The 8,898-nt window shown below is 35.3% G+C and overlaps 1 pseudogene; it reads right to left on the bottom strand.

Annotated features, from left to right (window-relative positions):
* The window catches only part of LOC105304749, an 11,781-nt pseudogene extending 3,714 nt beyond the window's left edge, over positions 1-8,067 (bottom strand).
* Between the last annotated feature and the right edge of the window lie 831 nt (positions 8,068-8,898).

Genomic DNA, 8,898 nt, shown 5'->3' with positions numbered 1-8,898 from the left:
AAGATACAATGGCTTTTTCCAGCATTTCTGTCTAGGAGAAAGCTGGCCCTCCAGCCCTTGCCATAAATCCAAAAGTGTCCTTGGAACTTTTGAGCTGCTGTCCCAGAGTTGGAGCTCTGAGTGAGTGAGTCTGTCAGTGAGTAAGTCTGTGCATGGGCCTGTAAGAGGAATGTCTGTGCCTACAGCCACCCATTGTCTCATTCAGTCACAGTCTCTGCTAGTTTTCACAGCCAGAAGTTTTGGAGACGTCTTTTCCTGGTACTGGAACCCTGGGCTGGGGAGCCTGGTATACAGCTGGGACTTTCTGCTCCTTAGTGGGGACCTTCAGAGCCAAGATATCTTTCCCAATTTTGAAACATCACACATGGGTGTAGAACCCGCCCATTCCACATCTTTGCCCCTACTACCAGTCTCAAGGTGGCTTCTTCTGTATATCCTTAGGTATAGGACTTCTTTTCAGCTAGACTTTAGGTGATTCTCAATGATGGTTGTTCTATAGTTTAGTTGTAATTTTGATGTGGTCATGGGAGGAAGTAAGCACGGCATTTACCTACTCTACCATCTTGACCAGAGACAATATTCCCTTTTATAATATGTCCTCTCTAGTCTCAACAGACAAGTTCTGAGTTATTTTTTTTAAATAAGATAACTGGAAATTAAAAAAAAAAAAATTTAATTGACATAAAATTAATGTAATTTTCACTGTGCACCTTATAAAATATAAGCAAAGGCATATTAAGAGAAACAAGATTTGCAGCACCCAGGGAGAATCATTGCTAATTTTGGTGTGTTTGTACACACACACACACATAGATACATACCTCCAAATTAAGATAATAGTATGTAGGCAGTATTGTATTTTGTTTTGGGTCTTTCTGACATCAATTTTCTGTATATTTCCCCAAATCATTTCCTATTCATTGAAAACACAATGTTTAATGGCTTCATATTACTACTTCATATAGCTGTAAGCATACTTTATTTATTCACTAGCCCATGGGTGGATATTTAAATGTTTTTTCCGTTTTTTCTCTTAGAGAGAACTCTGTACTGAGGATCAATATCCATATGCTTTTTTTGGTGAATTTCCTATTCCTTCCTAAGAAATAGAATCACTGAATCAAAAGGCATACACGATTAAAATTCTTGTGATGCATGTTGACAAATTATTTACAAAAACTGAAGGCCAAAATGCTATTCCATGTATTTTCAATTTATATTTTTGACTGCTCATTGAAGTTTGACTTTTTTATTTATTAGCAATTTGTATTTATTATTTATGCATTTTAATGTCTTTATTTTTCTGCAGCAAGAATTTATCTTATGTATTGAGTTATAAGAACTCTTTACATATTAAGGAGTTTTACAAGTGTGCCAGATGTGAGTAAAAAAAAAAAAGAGAGAAAGGACTTGCTTTTACAAGCTTTTTTTTTAGTATTCCAAGACAGAAATTAAATAAGCAAAGATATTTGTTTCAGATAAAGCCATTTCTTTGAATCTGACCTTTTAGATAGCAATAGGGGTAGTAGGATAGAGAAGGGTGATGCTTTAGCTAATTTGACTGAAGTGTGATAAGCTTCTCCAATTTCTCAGAGCTTTTTATTAAATACATATATCATTTTATAGTTTTCCTTATTTAGGTCTTGCCCTCTTCTCAAATTTCTTCCTTTGTATTTTATGTATTTTTTGTTATTATGTGTGGGATTTGTCTTTGCACCGTGTTTCCTAACTGGCTATAGCATGTGACTGACTCTTTTAATTATGGTGTCTATAGTTGGAGGAGTGGTGTCAATGATAGCCTCAGAATGAGCCAATTAACACATGGAACTAATCAAAATCTCCTGTGATTTAGTCCCCAGGAATCTATCTCCCTAACTTCCTAAGCTCACACTCAATGTGGAAATGTCAGAGCTTAGCCTTTTAATAAGTACTTATGTGGATTGGTAGTTTATATTTTGAAATTATACTATGAAACCTGCTATTTATCAAATATTTTAATTTGTATTTTTTTGCATCTAACCAAGTTTAAGAAACTTTAAAAAGATATTTATACATTCTAAAAATACACTTAATATTGGCTAAGTTATGTTAGTTTTTGAACTTATTGTTTTACAGATTTTTCTTTAAAGAAGAAGAAAAGTTTGATTCAACATGACTGGATAATGTTGACCAAGACCAAGAAGCTATCTCTGCTTTGTGACTTCACACTTGACCAGGGAGGATGTGGATGGATGTATGAAAGGGTTAAGTGACTATTACTGTGGGAACAATATCCAGGAAAGATCTTCTTATCTTGCTGAGTGTCTACCTGTGTATTTTCATGGCACTAATTACTATGTGGGGACCCTGACATAGCACATTAGTCCAGGGACAACATGAGAATCTAGAGGAAACACTCTCACAATTCTCCTAAAGGTCTACTTATCGTTTGCAGTTTTGAAACTTTTTTCCTCCCATGCATTCAAAATATTAACTGCAATGTTGCATTGATATAATGCATTAATATTCTTTGGTATAATTAATTTTTTCCTAATAAATTTGAAGACTTCAAATGTTTTGTGCTTGGGGGTCAAGCCTATATATTTATATTATATTTTTCACAGGTTTGGTTGAAAAAAATTTAAGGATATTAACAGAATATGAGAATATTGATGCCATGAGTTTCTTTTCTCCCTGTACACTAGAGATCCAACTTAAGGGTAAGGATAAATACTTGCCTTTCAATAGCCAGCCCCAAACCATCACGAAGTATATCCCATGTACAGATTACTTCATCTGTATGTTCCCATATCATTTCATACTTGACTTCATTGTGCTCAGTACCATGATTTAAAATAATTTATTTATCTGACTTTTCTTTACTGGATTATAACTCTGGAAAGGTATGAAATTGGTCTTATTTTACTTTGTGTCTTCTTTAAACCTCTGTACAGGAAAGGCATATGGTAATTGCTTATTGAATGAATCAATAATTCATTCAATAATCTTTTTATTTTGTTCTCACGTTATTTCTGAACTTGATCAACATCAGAGTCAGCCAAATGCTTTTATAAACTATTTAAATCTATATTAAGTTACTAAAACTTAAACAATTTTCTGTTAAAAAAAAATGGTTGTTTTCACTGTGTTTCTCTTCAACTTACAGGGTAAATTCACGTTTGATTTGATGAGTAAGTATATTTAGACACTTATCTGGCACACTTGAATAAATTCCTCTAAGATGATAAATTGTGTACTGTTTTTAAGTAATAATATAGCATGTAGAATTTACTCTGACAGCTTCTAGCAGCGGCAATAGCTAACACTCATGTAATATTTACTATGTGCCAGGCTACTAGATAACTTAAAACTAGGCACGATTCAAGGACTTTACATATATTAATTTGTTTAATCTTCTCATTAGCACTTTGAGGTTGATATTATTGTTCCCATCTCACATATGAGAAAAATAAAGCTACAAGAAGTTAAATGAAGTACCCAAGGTTATGTAACTGGTAAGTGGTAGCTTTAGCTTTAGAAACTGGGCCATCGGACTTTATAGCCTGTGGTCCTGACCGCCTATGCTAAATACTCTCCAAAGACTCTGCTATTTTGATCACATTTAAAACATGACCCAGAGGAGGAAAAAAATATTAAGTGGTAAAGATAGAATTACAGAAATGTAACTTATGCTGAGTTCATTAAAATCAACATTAGGTCAGGAGAACTTATTGATGATAATAAACTCCTAGATTATGAATCATATGTTTACATCCTAAATAAAAATTTTTGAGATGAAAAGTGGCACATAGAATGCCCATTGCAGTCTGTAATGGCCAAAACTAATCCAAAGTCTTTGAACAAACAACACTGCAGGATCTGCAGTGTTCTTTTACATAGAAGTGTTTTGTTTTGTTTTTTCTTTTTCCCCCAGCCAAGACTAATTAATTAGTGCTAGTTAAGAAAGACTGTCCACCTGGGCTTTCACTCCTCTTCACACTCCCAAATTTCCCTGAATCTTGGCTAAGAGAAAAGGGTACCTGAGCCTGCCAGCCCATCCTTTGTGCCTCTCAGTTTGTCCCCTGCCATCTGTCTGACAACATCGCTGCCTCTCACCCAATACTGTCCCCCGCCCCTTGCCCCCGGTCCCTAGCTTTTAGTCAACCTCACTAGCATGGCCATTCTTTAAAAGTCACTTCCACTCCTAACCAGATTTCATCGGGTTAGAAAAAAGTGACATTTTAAAGCATTTTAATAACCAATAAGAACATAACAATAGTTTTATCCACATTGTCACAGGAATGATATAAAATGAAGCAAAGTAGAAATCATTTTAAAGGGTGGTATGAAGAACATTCTTATTTGCCAACTGTGTTTACCAGAAATGTACCTTCACTCAGGTATTGTCTATAAGACTCTATTGTTACTCCTGAAGGATACTATCAGATAGTAGCAGATATAATTACATTAATATAAATTAAAAACGACTTAGAAGGAGCTAGTGTTTCTTGAGTTTTTACATTGTATAGTATGTGCTTATATATATTATTTCATTTGATCATCACCCATTATGCTCAGGTAGATGTTATCAACCTTTTTCACAGTTTAAAAAAATATAGAAATATTACATAATACTTCTCCAACGTCTCAGAGTCAGTAGGTTGCAGGGGTGGGATTTGATATTGGTCTTTTCTAACTCCAAATCTCAAACTCCTTCCACAATCCCACGATTAAAAAAAAAAAAAAAAATGAGTTTAAAAGAGAGACTAGAGAAGCATTGAGGCACCGTGCCCAGAGAGGCCAGGCTCCCAGCTGGGAAATTCTGGGAAGCCAGAAGGTAACATAAAATCTAAGAGAGTCTTTGAATATTGACAAAAAGAGTGAAGAATAATAAGTTTCTAGGAAACTCAAGAATGTTCTCTCTTTGCAGTATTTCTAGAAGCTTACTGTATATGGTGGACTCGAGTAGAGACTGGGGTTTTCTCACTCCAATCTCTACTCTACTCGAGTAGAGATTGGAGTGAGAAAACCCCAGCTTTGAAGATTTGTCTGCCATATTCATATTTATTAGATTCCAACCTTTTAAATTCACACTCCAACTTTGAAAGGTATTGTTCAAAAAGTATCCTTTGCTACCAGATGAAAGATAGTGAAGAGAGTGCCGATAGAAACAGAGAAGTGATTGTCAAATATTAGAAAGGTTGAATGCAGAGGATTTAGCAACTTTTTGAATGTGAGGCAAAGAGGTGAGAATGCAATCACAGAGGCCCAGAGTTGTGAAACTCGATGATACAAGAAGGGTGTTGGGTTCAGTTTGTGGTGCTTGTAGAGCATCTTGGTGGAGACGATCAAAAGAGAGTTTTGAAGAGAGAAAAAGCTTGTGATGTAGGTGATGGTCAGTATACAGATTAGCTTAGAAATGATAGTTAAAGCAAGTTTACTACAGGTGATTTTATAGGGAAAAAAACATTAGCAGATTAGGTAAAGGGACTAAGGATGGAAACTAGAAACTTCTGTTTAGGGGGCAGGATAAAAAGTAACAGTCTATAAAAAGGTCCTAAAAATAACAATTTGAGATTGCAGTATCATGGAAGGCACTGGAGGAGAGCTATAGTGAAAAAGATTCTACGGAGAAGTTCAAGATAAGGATGGAAGAAAAAAAAATCTTAAATTTGGCAGATTATTATTACACCACTGAGACAGCAATACACTAGATTAATGGAGCAAATGAGAAAAGAAACAGGAAATGGAGGCTCCTTTTCTGAGAATGATCGTTTGAGAAATCTAGCAGTTGTGTGATGGGAGAAGGTATAGTACCATGTTCGCAGTCTTAACCCTTGAGATAAAGGATCTAGGACAGAGAAAGAGAATGTGTGTGTGTGTGTGTGTGTGTGTGAGAGAGAGAGAGAGAGAGAGAGAGAGAGAGAGAGAGAAGAGAGAGAGAAGAGAAAAGTATGTGATTATTGGGACAAGCTCTCAGGATTGGGACGAGATGGAATGAAGTCACAACTGAATGAGCCTTATAATTCTTTATCTGCAATAGGAGGGAGAGATGAGAAGATGCATGAAGAAGATCAGGGTTTGGGAGAAAAATGGGAAAGATGGTGAATGAGAAAGTTCATTGCTGCTGGTCTTGATCTCACTTAAGTAGAATGTGAGATTATTTGTAGATAATAAGTGTGAGTTAGGGCTCTGTTCTTAAGGTAATGAAACAAATTTATGCAAATGCCGTCAATTTAGAGACAAATTAAAGCATTGATTAGGAGCAGCAAGTGGCTGGTTTCTGCTGAGTTTATGTTGGAACCAGTTTTATTATAGACCTCTCTCCAGAATAACCTAAGAAACCAAGAGCAGAAACACGGGTCTTCGAGGCTTACCTGAGTTAGGGAATTACCATACCCTTTGCTTCCTATTGTTGTTTTCAAACTTCTTTTCAGTACTTTCAAAAACTCAGCAAGCTATTTTTTTTATCTTTATTGTTTTTATCTACCAAGTCCCATGACCCTTACCTGTTTCCGTGATTTCAATACATGGGTTATAATCTTTCTCTTCTTACATCTTAACATCTTCCTCCCATTGTTTCACCATGCACATTAATAACATCATTGTTTAAAAGTCCTTTGACTTTCTAAGCTCTATTTAACTACCTCGTTCTACCTAAGTAACCTACAAACACCGACATTTCACACGTCATCATTTTTCATAGCTGCTTCTCTACCATGATCTTGAGCTGTGGCTTCAGATTTAAGAATCTCAACTAGGGAGTAAAAATATATTAATTTGAAAGTTAAATGGCATATATTTTAAGCTGAAAAATAATAATTATTCTGTAAGACTGATCTTCCTACATTCGAAATTCTAATACAGTCTCTTTCTCTGAAGAACAATAAAACTGAATATGTCCACTTTTTAAAATGTCCCCTTGAGTTTTAGTATGAAGACAATGTAATCCATTAAATAATAGTCACTATTGAATGAATATCTACACTGCCATAGGTATTCAAAGCACATTCTGTCAACTCCACATAGCAAAATCTCAGAAATACCAAAGTCATCTGGCTAATTATTACCATAATCATTATTTGAACAGTGATCTGACTCCAAAACCTAGGATTTTACCCCATAGTTCTCATATGTAACATTTCACATATTACTTTGAAACTGTATTTAAATGACAGTGTAAATATTTCGAAAATTTTATATATCTTTCAGACCTTAAGGTGATATAAATTGAATTAAGTATAAAATGACTATTTTTACCAAAAGCATAGGGCCTGTCATTGTTCAGTTAGAATTCCAACTCTGTCACTTAAAGCTGTAGAAACTTAGGAATTTAAACCAAAGTTTTACTAAGTCTCAGTTTCTTCATCTATAAAATAAGAAAAAATAATACCACACATATAACATCAGGTCGTTGTTAAAACAATTAAATGAGGTAATATATGCAAAGTGATTAGCACACGTGGAACAAAGTAACTACTCAATATGTACCAGGTAATAATATTGCCATTATAATTATTATATCCCATTAATATTTTTTCAAAGGATTTTTAAATATTTCTAAGCATTAGTTAATTTCACAGACCCTCAGAATGCCCTATTGCGATAACACATAAGGACATCCCTGACCAAAATATGTGTAGTAAGATACAATCTCTTTTTAACAATGCTTTGGTTATCACTAGAGAAAGCTAATACTTTGATAGTATAGATTCTATTTTCCTGATTTAAAAAAACTTCCCCATAATTTTTTTCTTCTGTCTAGATGGCAAAAAGAAACAGAAAAGATTCTGACATTCTGGTATAAATGTCACACAGTACTAATTCCCATCCTGGATATTCCTTTAATGTACCATTTACGGAGCCATGGTTGGGAGGCTAGCTGCTTCAGCTCTCACACATGTGGCCCACCAAAAGTATTCCATCCTCATTGCCCACCACCACCTCATAACGAATCCCTAGTGATGCTCTGTTAGGAATTGGGCTGTCATTCTCAAGTTGACACTCACTGCTTTTGGCAGCATTGTTTCTGGTGATGTGTTTGTTAAGGGGGCCATTTGCTGATACCTGATGAAGTATCACCAACATTAAGCCTCTTGAAAATGAGCTTGCTTTGCTAATATAAGGGCTGTGGAACCTCTGGGATTAGGGTGCATAGTAATGACTAAGTTTGGTTCCAGACCACCTGTCTGTGACAAAGGGCTGGGGACTTCAGACATCCCTGAGATACACTCTGCACAGGAAAAGAAGAAAAGAAATATGCCTCTCTGATGCAGATTTCCTTCTGATTCTGTGACAGTTTACCCCCAAGGGGCTCACAGCCTGGCAATTTTTTGCAATGAGTATTTTGCTTGTCTTGTGTTATCTCCAGATTAAAACTAACACCTTAACTAAGAGTTACAGTTTATCATGAAGATTAAAACAAGTGTAAAGTGATAAACTGGAGAATATTGCCTACAATTTTATGAAGTTTTTAATTCTAAAAACCTTCAGATCCGTGGTTCTTGAAAAAAAAGGAAAAGAAAGAGAAGGAAGGAAGGAAGGAAGGAAGGAAGGAAGGAAGGAAGGAAGGAAGATAGAAAGGAAGAAAGGAAGAAAAAAAGAAGGAAAGAAAGAATCAGAATCACTCATGGAACTTAATAACTCAAATCCTGGGCTTTATCCCTAGAGATTCTGATTTAATAGGCTTGACATAGTGCCTAGAAATCTGTTTTAATATGTAATCTAGTCAATTCTGGTGCAGGTGGTCTTAAGAAAACACTTCATGAAGCACTAACACAGAATTTCTAGAGACTTGTAATTTAATTTTTAACTGCCATTTTGGTTGGCCCTGTTGTAGCCAGACAATAAGATGCCAAAGAAAACTCTCCAAGTTTTCTATTCTCTTTCCATGTATGGATTCTCATTCACATTTCCATC

The sequence above is a fragment of the Pteropus vampyrus genome, unplaced genomic scaffold, assembly GCF_000151845.1.
Source record: "Pteropus vampyrus isolate Shadow unplaced genomic scaffold, Pvam_2.0 Scaffold11, whole genome shotgun sequence".
Classification (NCBI taxonomy): Eukaryota; Metazoa; Chordata; class Mammalia; order Chiroptera; family Pteropodidae; genus Pteropus; species Pteropus vampyrus.
Note: the sequence above shows the minus strand (reverse complement) of the source record. Positions and strands in the feature narration are given on the sequence as shown.